This window comes from Hetaerina americana, unplaced genomic scaffold (genome assembly GCF_022747635.1).
Source record: "Hetaerina americana unplaced genomic scaffold, ioHetAmer1.1.p SCAF_7, whole genome shotgun sequence".
In the NCBI taxonomy this organism is placed as follows: Eukaryota; Metazoa; Arthropoda; class Insecta; order Odonata; family Calopterygidae; genus Hetaerina; species Hetaerina americana.
The window spans coordinates 68,737,248-68,753,484 of record NW_027287316.1 but is presented as its reverse complement, the minus strand read 5'-3'; positions in this window follow the sequence as shown (position 1 = coordinate 68,753,484).

The following is a 16,237-nucleotide window of genomic DNA, read 5'->3' as shown; positions in this document are numbered from 1 at the left end:
AGAAAGAGGGCGAGCAGAGGGAGAATGAGAGAGAGGGAGATTAATAGAGAAAAACAAATGCCGACAGTGGGAGATACAGAGTCGTATTAATGAACTAATGAAGGAAATCTATTCCAGAACTTCTCAACTCATTTGGCAGCATAAATTTGGCCTCACACGTATCACGGCACGCATGAATGGATAGTAATTGAAACAATGAACGGGCGATTAAAGCAAAGCCTTTGCGTTAACACGCACGCAACAATGGGCATCGGAAACGGAGAATCACGGTGACGACCACAACGAACACCGTGCAATGGAAAGAGAGGAATAGGGTCGTTACTTTACTAATTGGGGTAAACACTTGAAGTGCCTTGAGATACGGAAGAGAGGGGAAGGAGAGTGAGATGCGAGGTCAGAAGAACGGCCAGGAACGTGAGAAGAGGAAGAGAAACTGGGAGAGTGAGGAAGGGACGGCTGTTTGAATGGCGACTACATTTCAACTAGTACGCGCATGGGAGTGAGTTTGAAGGGGAATTCGCAAGGTAAATTACCACGTTAATTTAAGTTTTATAATGGACACTATTGGGTCGACGGCTTCAGTCCGCCTCTTGACCCTCCCATTCGCCAAGGGCCATACTTGCCGGGAGAAGAACGCTCGGCGGAAGGGGCCCTCCTAGTATGTGTGTGAGAGCGTGTGGCAATATATTTAAGTGTGTAATTGCAGTTGTCTGGACATAACGAGACCTTGCGTCGCTGCCTGAGGTGTTGTTGATAAAGGCCCTTGTGAGGGTATATTGCACCGGATAGAGTTGCCCTGGGCGGACGGAAGAGGATGAAGGGAAACAAAGTGGGCTCTTATTGTGCGCACAATAGGGTCTAAACTGCTTTTCTTATTTTGCAAGCTTCAAGCCAAATACAAATGGTCTACTTGAGAATTCCTTGGTGCCATCCAAAGGTCTTCCAGGGATGTAGAACGAGGGAATATTTTTTTTCTCCGGGCGTGTTCTAAGGCATACACCGCGGGAAGCTACGCATTGCATTGTGCATTGGGTGCAGTAAAACCATATTCTCACTTAATCCTTAGATAAATTAATAATGAAGGCAAGATTGGACGATTAGATTTCGGTTAAAATTTATTTATTAAGGAGAAGGGATGAGTGAATAAATTTAATGCTAATGTATATATCCCAAAATATCGTAGGATGGTTTTTAATATTTCTAGAAATATGCCAAGAATCTATGTTTTACTAGATCCACGCTACTTGTACCTAGCAAATCCATACAACTTGTAGGTGATGGTTAAATCATAGGAAATGATTCAAACGATAATTAAACGGTATTCATTTATTTAAATGTCCGACTAAAACATAAGAGAAGCTTGTGCATGCTATATTATGTAATTTAGTTCACAATCCTGACATACAGTACCCTATCAATAATGTCGTGCCATTATTACGGGATGATTTATAAAAAAATTAAATTCACATCCTTATCTCGAAATATAATTGTTATTTTAACAAAGTAAATTCTGTTTCTGCAGTATTAAAAAAGCATATTTGGTTTTGACCACCAAAAGAAAACTTCAATGCCAATGTTACTAATACACCAATTTTACTTTTCTCATGATTTTCAAATAAAAATTATAGTTTTTTTTCTCATCGTTAATAATATTTAAGTGCTACAAATATACATATATGATATGCTCGAACAAAATTCTAATTTTTAAAAATTCGTTATGTCTCTTTAGGCACTGCATACACTGTTCAGTCTGCCTAATATTTTGCGCCCGAATGTATTGGTCTGGATATGAATACATTATTAATTTCAAAATATGTTTTCTTTAATTTTTATCTGAATTTTTACTTTTACTTTCTTATATAGTATGATTATCGTACCCAGGAAACACAAAATTGTGCAACTGATTAACCATCACGTTCTTATGCACAAATATTATATCCCCATCCTTAATTATCCTACCGCATTCCACCCCTCGACAGCAATCTTTGCATTAAATCAATGACAGACAAATGTACTTCAGGCAAATGAACTGATCACGCTTATAAAATCTAGCACAGGTAGTGAAGTGTCTTTCATGCAGTGTATATCCAACTGCCTCCCTACTTCCATAACATTACTCTTAGTGGACAAAATTACTGTATTACGTGCAACTTATTATTTTCTTGTCTGAGTTGACTGATTGCGTGACTTCACTTAATCGACGAAATCGCAGTGTTTACTTGATCATATCCCAATCACTCATGCACACCGAAGCCAAAAAATACTCTTTATAATGCTCAGATCGAATGAACCATAAATAAAACAGCCTTCCTCCGCATTCTGTGAGTGACGGAGACTTGAAGGCGCCGTAGCTTCGAGCCTCGCGTCAATCATCGATAAATTTCGCCCGTCGGGGACGGCGCTCGATCCCCGCCTCCGATCCTTGCCTTCTTTGAACAAGCAATGCATAAAAATAATCGTCTCCAAGGTGAGAGAAGGAAATGCTCCGACCGGTGCGAGAGGGAGGGTTGGGGAGGAGGTTTGTGGAGGAGGAGAAAAAAATGAAGGGGAAGGAAGCAGGTGGGTGGGTTGGGGACGAGGGTGGAGGATAAAAGAGAGGGGGTTGAGGGGAGAGTTGAATGAAGAGGAGGAGGGGGAAAGAGGAAGGCCGAGAAATTACTACAGAGTGGGTGGAGAGAGGGAGATGAGGTAAAGGGGGGGATGCTGGGAAGGGAGTGTGGGGGCTCAAGGGAACTGATGTTAACAGGGGAAGGAGTAAAAGGGGACAAGAAGCGGGAGGAGTCGGAGGGGTGGTGTGGGGCGGAGGCTGTTCTCGGAGTCTGACTGGATGTACAAGCGTCTCGAGGACCTCGAGAGTGCAGTTGCAATTCACGCTCACCCTTCCTCCTCCACTCTCTCTCTCTCCTTCCCCCCCACACAGCCTCCCACGGGCGACGCCGACACCCTCTCACACACGAACACATACGAGAACAAACACACAGCCTTTCTATTCTTCTTCTCTTCCTCCTTCCCGGCATCCGTCTCTCAGCAACATCCACACCCACACCTACCTCCACACATACACGATCGTCCAGACACTCCCTCCCCCAACGGCACGGTCCCGACACCCTCAATTTAACCCGGGTAACACAGTAAGAGATAGAGAGACGGTTGGAGGGAGGGCTTGAGCGAAATTCTCACGCCCGCTATTTCTCGAACCGTTCCTGCCATCTCTTTTCTATCTCCGGTACCTTCCCGCCCGTGGCGCCCCTGTCCCCTTCCTATCGTTCTCAGGAACACACCCCACTCCCCCCCCCTCATTTTTTTCAACCCTTCTCGACCACTTCAGAATTCACGTTCGACGCGAAAAATTCCGTCTCCCCTCATCCGTCCCGCACCCCTCGTTCCCCCCATCTCGCCCCTACACCTCCCCTAGGGAAAGAAAAATGGTGCGCTCTCGGGCAGAGGTCATGCGAGTCCGTTTCTCAGTCCATCTGTTGCCAGTCTTGAGCCCTTTTCTCCGCTAAGGATGCACGCCTCCTCCGGACCCTGTATTGGATCTACGCGTCGAGAACTTAAGTTCGGGTCCAGGTATTGAAAAGATGGTTAGGTAGCGTCGTAGTCTAGTGGTTATTATTGTCGGAATTTGAACGGAGGGTCCTGAGTTCAAATCCCGGAGATGGTGGTCTTTCTCACGTGCAAAACAACGTGAACCGTGTCCCCATTTGAATGTCAGAACAATTAGGCAAATGCAAAGGAAATGAAGTGGCTCTATGAGCCGAAAATAAAAATTTCACACACCCTAGGGCTCAGTCCCAGTTAAAAATACTTTTCAAAACCGACTTTTAGATACTATGTTTAGTTTCTTGAAGAATATTTCTAGCGTGAGTTTCATTTTGAATGGTCAAGAATATATCTGGTGAAAAAAATTTCTAATGTGTCAGTTAGATAGCCTTGCCATTTTGCTGAAACCGGAGCTGTGGAGAATCGTGTGATATAAGTTGTGACATGTCATACCACATTTCGCTGTAAAGGCAGCGAATTGATGAAAAACATATATCTCCCGGGATGGAAATGTAAATAAGGGATAAACATGTGAGTTTGTGATTCTTTCTTTTCAATAGCAACCGTTGGAAAACATAAAATTGAATGATGAAATAGAACGGGTATTTCGTAGCATATATAAAATAAATAACATTTTCCCTGTGTATAGTTCCATCTTCCTAATTGATCTCATGCTGTTCTGGACATGGAAAAATGATAGTGTCGTTACATTCGTCAATCAAAATTTGAATACAGTACATATGTGTTGTGAATCGATGGAGTAAAATATTTTTAATTCTCAATATCATTTTAAATTACAAAGCCCATGCACAAAACAACGCATTGCCTTAGTCTAAAGACGCTTGAGGCTCATTGTATATAACGGACAAAGAAAACAGAACTCGACTGGTCATTGACCTATTACAAATGAAATTTAATGATATTAAAATAAGACACACCGAGCTGCAAGAAAGCATAAATCAGCAACTTTTTGTTTAATATCCATAGCGTGCCCATAGTTCGAAGCAAAAAAATGTTTGCTGAATGTTATCACACCATTTTCATTATCAAATTTCGGATTACAACAAATTACTTGGATAAATTCTTCGCTATGATCTGAGCAGAAAGTGAGGCTCGTCGAAATTGGTTTCCATACCCGAAAAATTTAATAGCAATCGCAGCCACGAAACAAGTCAAGACGAGATTGGTTACGTCTAAAAGGTAGCCGAAGATAAATACCTCCGACTGAATTTTGTTTGTTTTAAAATATGTTTAAAATTTACCTCATGGGATTCTCTTTGAGAATATGAACGTATTTATTTTCTATTAAATTTTCACAAAAATAAGGGGACCTATTTGTGTTTTCGATCCGGAATGGCTTTAAATTACCTCCATAAACTTCAAATCATAAGTTAAGATTTGAACAATAAGGCGTTGAAAATAAATATTTTGGCAAAACACAGGAATATAATATCTCTCATCCGAAATTATTTGTGAGGAGCTTTTCGACCAACAAACTAAAGATGCAGGATTCGTTGTTTTTTGGAAAACTAACGCTCCATAAGGTATTATTTATTGAATGAACAGGATATAACATAAAACAAGAAGGATAGGGGCAAATGAAAATATGATAAATAATATGAAGTGAATAATAAAATAATATAAATTATGTTCAAAAAGAAACAAGAAGTTGGGGAAACAAAGGAAGAACGTGACGTGAAAACCTTTTCCATCGTGCTCGACGCTGTTCGGTGTGTTATTTTTTAATTTCTTTGTTCGGCCGTCTCTTTTGTTTTCCCCTCTGCTTATTTATTGCGTCGACAACTGAGTGTGCCTTCGACACTTATCACTTTACGCCCGCCTCCCTACCTCTCCGCCCCCCTCCCAGCTCATGAGCTCTCTTTTACATTTCGTTCCACTTCCGAGAGATAACGCTTTTCCATTCCGCGCCGCTGCACGCACGCCTTCGGATTAAGTGAAGTGGGGGAAAGAGAGGGGAGGGAATCCATGATGGAAGGAATTTGAGAGCCTAGGACAATTTCAAATACACCCGTACCCTAATGCGTTTACTTAATCTCGCATGATGCATAAAATTTTGATAGCCGGAAATATAATGAGCAATTAGGCAATAGGAATTCAGCAATGAATGTACAATCCTGTATAGTACGTCCTGGAAAAGTTGCAACAGAGACTAATCCGGTTATTTCTGACCGTCCGCTCGTCATATTAAAACGTAGACCGTGAGTTCGAGTTATGTAGGGGTAATTCCTGAACCTTGGTAAAACGTTGTAAGCACCGACTTCGCTCCATGAAGTTAAATTATACTAACTGCAGGATTAATTATTGTTCAAATGTTCTTAGACCATTAGAATAAACAGTGAAAGTGAACGGACTACCACCAATAAAATGGTGATGTTCATGATAGTATCATCTTTGCAATGGTTGTTTATTCATTAATAAAACCATTCACTTTTTCTTATGCTGAACCTCTGCCAACCCCATAGTTTGATCTTTGGGGCTGAGAGGGATCACTTAGGAAAGGTTTTGATTTGATTTCATTAATTTGATCAGAGAGCTTTTAAGGCTATGTTTACTACCAAATGTCAATAATATCGTGAGTCGCGGTAGTCCAGTGGGTAGAACGTTGGACTGCTGACCGAAGGGTCCCAGGTTTGGTTCCCGGGCAAGGCACTCTGGCACTCAGCACAGGAAAATTAACTGGCCCCCCTACCCTGATGTGTGAATTTCACACGCCGTCGGACTTGGTACTGGGTGAACTCTACCATCGCCTACCAAACCGACATTTGGATTGATTACTGTGCATATGGTTATTATTTAATCAGTAATATTAGTCACTTCCGGTTGTACTTTTACTAGATTAAGTCCCCTATAGAAAAATATAATTGAAGATTCTTAAGACAGATATTTTGGTTCAGACAGATAGGCATAAAGTTCGACCATTGTGATGATATGCTCGATCGATGTCACTTGCAACAAATCGGAAATTTATTTTTAAGAAAAAAATAGGTGATAAATCTGGACATTTCGTATTATTTTCATTAATAAACCAAAAAGAATAATTCGTTAAATATTTTAGCAGAATTCACCTGTTACCTTTATTTTCAATGGGATGCTAATAACTGATTCATATTTCTTCCAACGTTCAAGGATAATTAATTAGATAGAATTTGTAAAGCATTGTTCATGAGCATTTTTGTTTAGAATGTGAACTAAGAAGTTAAACAATATACGTTTCATGTGTTGAGATACAAATTAACTTAAATAAAATTAAAATAAGGCTTTCGAAGTCAATATGACTTGAAATAGAATGTTAAACTTTTGCCGCATCTCAAAATCAAACCTGATGTGTATTCACTAAACGCCTACCACCATATTTTTAAGAACTGATACCTGCTGGAAATAAGTTTTATGGGAAGAAATATATAATTTAATTCGAAACGCAAGTCACCCGATTTGGGTGAGTGCAATTCCGACGCCTTGAAAATAAAAAAGAGTCATTATGTTTCTGTAACAAGCGCTATTACGTTCTCTGTATTTTGGGAAGAACTCGAAACTAAATCAGTATATTACTTTGATTAATTAATGCATTGGATTAAATTATAGATTGGTTTTCTTGATATTAAAATCATTAACAAAGCGCTTTCATAGGATAAAACTGAGGTTTTTCAACGTGATGGCCTTTTATTTTTCAATATGATGAATTTTACAATGATCATCAGTTTGTTTGAGTTTATTTTGTCTCCAAGTTCAATTCAAGTTTAAGTTTAAAATTAAATTTAAAGTCACTTACGCTGCAGTCAAGCCATAACTTTTGGATGCCATCGCTGAAGATGATAATAAAAGATTCTTAATGATGGCTGAAGACAGTAATGACCTATTGGGAAGTATAAAAAATAAAATATCATAATAATTATTTGAAAAAAGATAAAAACTATTTAAATACTGCGTCTATCTATCCAGTACTTATTTCCGCCTTAAACACATGTTCAAAGGTGCACTTCTAACGTATGTAAAATGAGGATTATTGACACATGATCTAGGATTTCAACCCGAGATAAAGATAATGAAAATTTTATTTGACCATCACATAATATATCACTCGATTTTAATATGGGTAGAGTAATTATAAATATATTATGGACTTGGACCAACTGTATAGAGGAAGGGAGAAGTGAACAACGGTGAGAAGCGAAGAGAAAAATATCTCGAATAAGCTTCATCATTGCACTGCCATACGCGAATTCTCACCCCGTACCAACCATCACCCTTTGACCTGCTTTCACCTTTCGAAGCCCACTTAAACCTCTTACCTAACGCATTAGGTCTGCTTAGTTAAACCGTCGGGGAAGAATCGATCATCCCGGCCACACTCCACTTAGGGGCGGGGTGGTGGAAAAGGGAGGGAGATAGGGCGTTATAAAAATCGGCCGTTCAGACATGTCTACCTCTCCCGGTATCCCCTCCACCGTTGCTTTCTCCACTTCTCCCCCACTACTCTCCACACTGCCCACAATCCACCACTCCGTCTGGACACCCATGCATCCCAATAATGACCCCATCAGGTTAGAACGCCCGCCTCCTCCTCCCAACCCCTTTCCGCTCCTCCACCCATCCCACCATCCCGACCACCCCTTTTCCCGGCACACCACAGCGACGGCTGAACCCTCTCGACTGGCCGCACGTCCCACTCCCTCCACCCACCAAACGTGCACCCCTTCCCCATGCCAATGTCCCTCCTCTTCCGTCCCCCAGGCACCAGCCCTCGGACCTCTTTCTTCTCTCCCGACTTCCCCCGTGTCCTCCGGAAAGGCCAAAGGTAGCCGGCCGCCACCATAGCAGTGTTCTACACTTACGGCCGCCGACGGGAACGACATGATATCGACAGTTGCACGTTGGCCATGCCAAAATCAATGCGTTCTACTCAATTGCGGGCAGGTGGCTATAGCGTGATGGATGAATTTCCAGCTGAATAGTCAGTTCAAGGTGAGGGGTTCCAAGTTTAACCTAATCGCAGGATGGCTGGGAACGTGAAATATAAGTGGACGAGTAATTAATAATAATGTGATCACAATAAAAATTACATTGGACGTGATCTTCGGTCATTCATTGGTGACTTAATCAACCAGTATTCGACCCAAAGGTCCCCTGAGTGATCGGATACACGTTTGCTAGCCCCAGCATCGCACGGTGATGGAGCGACCTCATTTCACCGCGTTTTACAAATCGGCCGCCTTATATTCGAATTTAATTCCAAGAACTTTGACCGTCTTTGGCAATCTTTGATAGTACGTTTAATTTACTTAACCATAGGTAGATAGTGCTGAGAACCCGTAAAGATATTTGAGAACTGAGCTGAACGGTAATTTTAAATGATATTGGGAATCCAGTGAAAATAATGGCGACTGATAACGTTGTAAAGAAGATATAAGATAGTGATGTTTATATGGAAAATTGCTCACTTGCGCACACTAGTGCACGGTATGATCCACTCTATTCAAAGAATTCTAGTACACGACTTCAGTATATTCTAAGTTGCCCCAAAAACAGTTCCATAGAAACCCAGTAGAAAATGCCACAAAATAAAGACTGGGAGGAAAAATGTATCCATCATCTAAAGAGAAAGGTATATTTTTTACTAGGAGCATTAGCAGCTCCGAAAGAAAGGAAAGTAGCTACCCAAAGAGGTTTTTCAAAATGTTGTTTTTATCAGGAATTTGATCACACAGCTTTGGTGCAGCTTAAAATTGCCTGAGATATTATGCACGTAAAATGGTTGTAAGTTTCCCGTAAAAATCAACATTTAAAGTGACATATCATTACCATTGAAGTCAGGAATATATTTTAAAGATTTGTATTAATTGGGAGCCTAATGATTCAACAAAGTTTGAAAAGGCGATTAGTTTGAGCTACGTGTATGTTGTACCATTTCAAAAATATACAGGTAAGTAGGAATACTTAAGAATGACATATAATTACAGTTAGGCATGCAACCGAATTTAGCGTCTTGATGAAATATATTTATCTGACATGTTCCCCCACTGAAAAACTAAAAGATTTATTTATCGACCTGGATATGAATAATGTTTTTAATTAAATGTTACAAAAGTAGAGTATTATTTTAACAGGACATTATCTGTTTGATTATCTACTTCTTACAATTGCTGGTATAGTAAAAATTGGGGACATTTTGAAATAGAATTTCCTGAAATTAAATAATTAAACAAAAAGAATGACGGTTTCTTGAAAAATATGAAGAATGTGAAAACTAGACGATTCTCAACAATTCATGATTTGACGGCACGATGTGGAATGTTCTGAGGGCATTTGTATGGGGAGGGTGAATCTAAAGAGGGCTAGATGCAGTCTGCGTCGGCACCGTTAACTGGGGCAGCCCGTCTGGGCTCTCTCGGAGGTCAAAGCTAGTGACGGGAGGGGAACAAGCAAACCAAGAGAAGATGGATTCAATGGGTTGTGGTTCGACATAACTGATTTCCGGGAAAGATAATATCCCAGATAGTCCTAGAAGTCGTGATCTAATATCGACAAAAGATATTTAACCTCTTCCGCTATTATGTGACTTATCTTAGAACCGATGTTTTTCACAATTAGCAATATCTATAATCGCTTAGTCATCTTCCGACATTAAAAAAATTACCTATTATTATTTAACATTCCTTCTTTTAACTGCATATACGGAAAATGTTATAATTTTTAAAATTGATATAAATTACCATTTGAAATATGCGGCAATTTATATGAAAAGTAGTTTAACAAGCACTCTCCAGTTAGATAAATGCCTGTCTAATTATATATAGGCCAATGCTGTTAATTTGCTTTATCCAAATAATTGAATATTGAATTCAATCCAAGAAAACTATTTTGGTCGTATAATTTAATCTCTATAAATTTGGACATAAATAGCTTTATAATATATTAATTTTACTATCAGGTATTTCGGCAGTGTTCACCAAACTAAGAACCAAATAGTAGAACAAAACAGGAAAATCAATACACCATATTCTTATCCAAGCTGAGGTGACCTAACGGGTTTGTGTGGAGAGGTAACAGGAAAACTGCTGTAGTGCTAGAAAAAATGGCATTATGGATGGATTTATAATAGCGATATATGCAAGCGCTTGATAAAAATCATAGATAAACAGCTATGAATGTTTAAAATAGGTGAAATAACAAAAACTTGAAAAAAATGTCAAAAATATTGATTCTTCTTGACTAGAATATAGGTCTAGTCTATAGACCAGCTTAGTCTCGACCTGTACACATTTCACCGCGGAAATTATTGAAACCTCTCAGAAATACAAGCGCTTATAAAAATTTATTTAATTCTTAAACTGTTTTCTAACTATTTAAACAATTAAAATTTATCAAGAATAGATGATGAAGCAGCCAAAATAGGAAACACCACTAAAAATCAATCAATTTATTTTCATAAAAATTTATCAAAATTATTGACTAGTATCGGCAAGAAAGTTAGAGGTAATGAGTCGAATCGGACATCATTTCCCTTTGCCCGAGTATCGGAAGCCGTATACTTTCAACAAAATCGTAAAGTTGGTATCGTTGCAAACCTTACGTCTGTGAATTCTCCTCTTTCCTCCTTTCTGACCCTCACCACCCGCTTCATACTGCTAGGCCCCGTCGATACCATATCGTGGAATTCCCAGTTTCCCTCGCACGGCATAACTCTCTCCCAAACTCCTCATTCCTCCTCCTATAAGTCCAAGCTACGTATGCCATGCAAATAGGGTCACCCTACTGCCGTTCTGAAGCCGTCACCGTCAGTCTGACTGGGGAGGTTGGCGGACAGGCTAGGGATGGTGGGGTGGTTCTTAAGACAGGATGGCCAGAAGGAGAGAAGGATCGGTGCATCCTCAAATGCTTCCTTCCTTTTTTATTCACCAAAATATTTGCACCTAGATTCCCCCCTTACATTCCGCCAAGCTTCTTTAACAGGCCTTTTGCTGCTTCTCACGCCAGGACTACAAATTTATTCTTTCTTTCCTCCATGAAATATACGAGGGCAATTCGAAAAGTAAGGTCTCCTATTTTTTTTCATGAAAAATCAAATTTATTCTCAACTTTGTGTATATCGTAGGAAAAACTGAGCATTTACCTATTTTTCTACATAGTCGCCTTGACGATCAATCACTTTTTTCATCCTTGTAACCAGCTTTTTAATACCGGCGTCGTGCCTTTCTCCCGCCGCGTCACGAAGACAACTGTCAACTGCTTCTTGCATTTCCTCGTCTGACTTGAATTTCTGTCCTCCAAGGTATTTTTTGAGAGCGGGTAACAATTGGTAGTTGCTGGGGGCAACGTCAGGGCTGCAAGGAGAGTGGTCGATGATATCCCAGCCGAATTCATTGAGTAGGTTGGTCGTTTGATGTGACACATATAGACATGCATTGTCATGATGTAAACACTACTTTGGTGAGACACCTAACACTGGGGAGGGGCAGGAGGGCGCCTTCAGGATGTCCCTTAACAGGCCGTGACCTCCGACCACGGGTCCCGCGGCGGCAGCGGGTGCCGGGGAGCTTCCCCCGCGGGAGGGACCTTGCCCCCAGAGAAGGATTGCCGCGTCGGCCCACTTGAGTAGCCTCTTGCCGCTACTGCTGCTGAACGAAGGGGCCGGGGATGATGAGGCAGTGGAGGCGGGGGAATAGGACGCAGGAGAGACTGCGGACTCCCCGCAGGCCCCGCGGAGGCTTCCGGCGTCCCCCGCTCCAAGGGCTCTGTAAGGAGCCCCAACCCGGCCCTCCGGGATGGGTGCGAGGGGGATTCGGGCGTAGCCTTCGTCACTGTCGCCCTCGTGACCGCGGCCGTCGGCCGTCCCCTGCCGAATCGTTTGGTGGTGGACGGAGCAGGCCTGCCTCCTTGCCGCGCGGGAAGCGACCGCCCTCCTGGGAGCGGGGGAGCGAAGGTGTCGAGGGTCCCCTCTGCGGGTCGAAGGGAACTCGTCGCTGCACGGTTGTAACCACCTCCAACACACTATTCTGCACGGAGAAGTAGCCACTCTCTTCATTAAGGCCTTCCTTTATCTCATGAAGGGTAATTCTCCGGTTATTGGGCACCATCTCGTCAATTGGAGCCTACGTTGATTCCGGCAAACTCGGCCACCCCGACCGCTGCTCATCGTGGACGTTTTCCCGGCCATCAAAAAACTCCCTGTGCCACTTTCCAACACAATTTTGATGTCCACACAATTCTCACCATACACTTTCACTAACTGGCGATGAGTTTATATCGGAGAAGCAGTCGTCAGTTGGCTTCACGACGCGGCGGGCGAAAGGTAAGACGCCGGTATTAAAAAGCTGCTTACAAGGATGCAAAAAGTGATTGATCGTCAAGGCGGATATGTAAAAACACAGCTAAATGCTCAATCTTTCCAACTATGGAAAAGTTGAGAATAAATTTGATTTTTCATGAAAAAAAATGGGAGACCATACTTTTCGAATCGCCCTCGTATTACCCATAGCAGCAAACTTCCGTGATACTGCTGAATATTAACAACATGCGTATATTTTCGCCTTCATATTTAGCCTCTTGAGATGCTCATGTTCCCACAAACCGAATACGCCTACCCTCTTTGCCCCAATTTGCCAACATTCATCTTTCCACATCGGTCTCTAAAACCATTTATCATTGATATGTCCTCTATCCACTTTTTCAGCTTTCTTTGACGTTGCTCCAACAACTTCCCCGTCCTCTCCGCTATGAAAAATTTTCTTCATTTTCCTTCCTCTTTTCCTATCTAAATTTTAATTAGGCTTCGATTTCTTATTTCTTTCTTTCACCTGCCGGTTTTCTAACTCGCAGCAGTGTTAAGAAAAACATCTAACAATTATATGCTTTATTTCGAAAGACAAAATTGCGTAATCTACTTAGAAATTTCAGCAACTGTTCCCTTGAATTCGATAAATAGTAAAATACCTGTATAAATTGTATTATAAAATTAGGCAATCTATAAACCATTTGTTTCAAGTTTAAAGGCGCCACGTTGTTTAGTATTTGTTTGGCGGCCATCAATAGTGAACGTTTTCAGTGAATTTGTGAAAATAGAGACAATTGGTCATCGTTGTGTGTTTCAATACTTTTATTTTAAAGGCCTCAGCCCAACCAATATAAAGCTGAACTGGATTCTTCCCTGGTTGAGTCTGCTCCTTCATTTAAAACAGTAAAATAGTGGGTGGCAGAGTTTAAACGAGGCCGTACGAGCTGTCAAGAAGAGCATCGCATTGGTCGACCAAATGAGGTAACGGCTCCAGAAACGGTGAAGAAAATCCACAAGGTGATATGGATGATCGTTGACTGAAATTGAGCTACCAGACATAGTAGGCATTTAAAAAAGTGCGGTACTTCGCATATTAATTACGCATTTGGAAATGAGAAAGCTGTGTGCAAGATGGGTGCCGCGTTTACTCTCACTCGAGCAAAACCAAAGTCGTGAAGATGTTTCAATGTAGTGTTTACGTTTCACAGCAGTTTCACAAAGTTTCACAGCAGGAAAGCAGAATTTTAGCGCAGTGTTATAACCATGGATGAAACATGGGTCCATTACTTCACACCCGAGACAAAGAATATTCAAACAATGGATTCAAAAGGGAGGACCGCTTCAAAGAAGGCGGAGATTGTTTCATCTGCAGGCACGGTCATGGCGTCGGTTTTTTGGGATGCGCGTGGGAAAACTTTCATCGACCCTCTTCAAATAGGAACTATCAACGGCGAGTATGATGCAAACTTATTGCAACGTTGGAGCGAAGAAATCAAGCAAAAGCGGCCGCATTTGGCTAAGAAGAAAGTGTTTTGTCAATAAGACAATTCACCAGCTCACAAATCCGTTATTGCGATGGCTAAAATTCATTAATGAAAGTTTAAATTGCTACCTCATACACCCTATTCGCCAGATTCAGCCCCTTGGATTATTTTCTGTTCGCAAACTTGAAATAATGGCTCGGAGCTCAAAGATGTTCCAACCGTGAAGAAGTGGTGTCGGCAGTTAATGGCTATTTTGAGGAGCAAGACAGTTCTTATTATAAAAATGGTATCGGACTTATTGAACAGCGCTAGGAAAAGTGCATAGAGCTGAGAGGAGATCATGTTGAAAAATTAATAATTTTTTTCAAAGTTATTGTGTTTTCTTTGTTCGTTCGGGCACTTATGGGACCACCCTAGTATAGCTGATTTTAGGAATTGTACACCGAATTTCGCTCAACCATGACCGACTTTTGCCTCGATGACCTCGATGAGAACAGACACTTCTCGGAATACCTCTCGTCTGGCACCTACCGTTTGGATTGTCTGGTATGGGACTGTCAGAAGTAATTATCATTGCCGCTTCCACGACGGCTCTATGTGTCATCAGAACGCAATGGAGCTTCAACTGCGTCAAGCTTGTAGTCCTTGAGGAGGGAGTTATTTCGATTAGAAGAAAATTGAACATCAATATGTACATCGCCGCTATACTGAGACAGGTAATACAGAACTGGAAAGTGAGAAGGGAAAAAACTGTGAGCACGATTTGGTAATGCAACTTCACTTCCGCGCCCTTGACGCCGGGGTTAGACTAATTAATGACCTGCAGATGGTATATGACCGCATAAGGCACCACTTCCATTGAGAGTGAAAGAGAGGATGGAAGGAGCGAGCTTGGATCTTGACAAAAGGTGATCAGAAAGATTGAAGGAGGATTTAAGACCTTGGAGGTTTTTTAAATGGACCACGATGTATGCTCTTACGGCTCTAATTGATCATGCGGGAAGGAAATGCCCTCAAGCATAAGATCAGTTGAGAATACATGTAAAGCAGGCATTATTAAGAGAGAAAAACTCAAAAGATCCCTGATCACTCTAAAACGAGAAACGAAATACAGCATTTAATATCAAAAACACCCCGAAATCGGTGCTTATCGATTCCTAGAAATAGAATGGATAGAAGTAGAACTTTTAAACTCTGCACCGCGACATTGAGAGAACAAACGGGGAGAAGATTCAAAATAAGGCCTGGTGAACACTAACCTAGCCACGGAAAGTGCGATTATGAATTTGTCACATTTAGTCAAACACCAGCGGATGCAGCCCATACTGGCGACTTCATCACAGAAATTCTTTAAAAGGGAAGAAAAGGACGGAGGGTAAGTTAAGTTGAGCAGTTGGAGATAACAAAGAGCCATTAAACGGGAAGTTGATTAAGGAAAATCTGTTTTCTATTAATTTATACATACTCAACATGTCCTTCACCCATAGAAAAGTGTCTTCATCAAACACATTCTTCCGACACAAAGCTCCCTCTTTCCCCGGCTTACCCCTTATCAGGAGTGTGAATTTCTTCCGCTGGATGCGTAAACCTCTTACTGATTGCACAACGTTCAACCAATTAGCTCCACACTCCGTGACTCGCGTATTTTCCGATCTACATCCTACTTCCTTTCCATCATCACGACTATCCCTCCTACCAATCTCCACCCCCGTTACTCCTTCTCTCGTCACCTTCCGTTAGTGTATCTACGTGTGTGTGTACATATATATATATATACTCATTTACATAGAAACAGATATAAGGAAAAGGGATAGGAAAACAAAAAAATATTTCCTAGACCGGAATTTGAACTCCGGATCTTTCCACTTGCCGGTTCGGAGGCTCTTAACCACTTGAGCTATCCAGGAAACGTAATTTA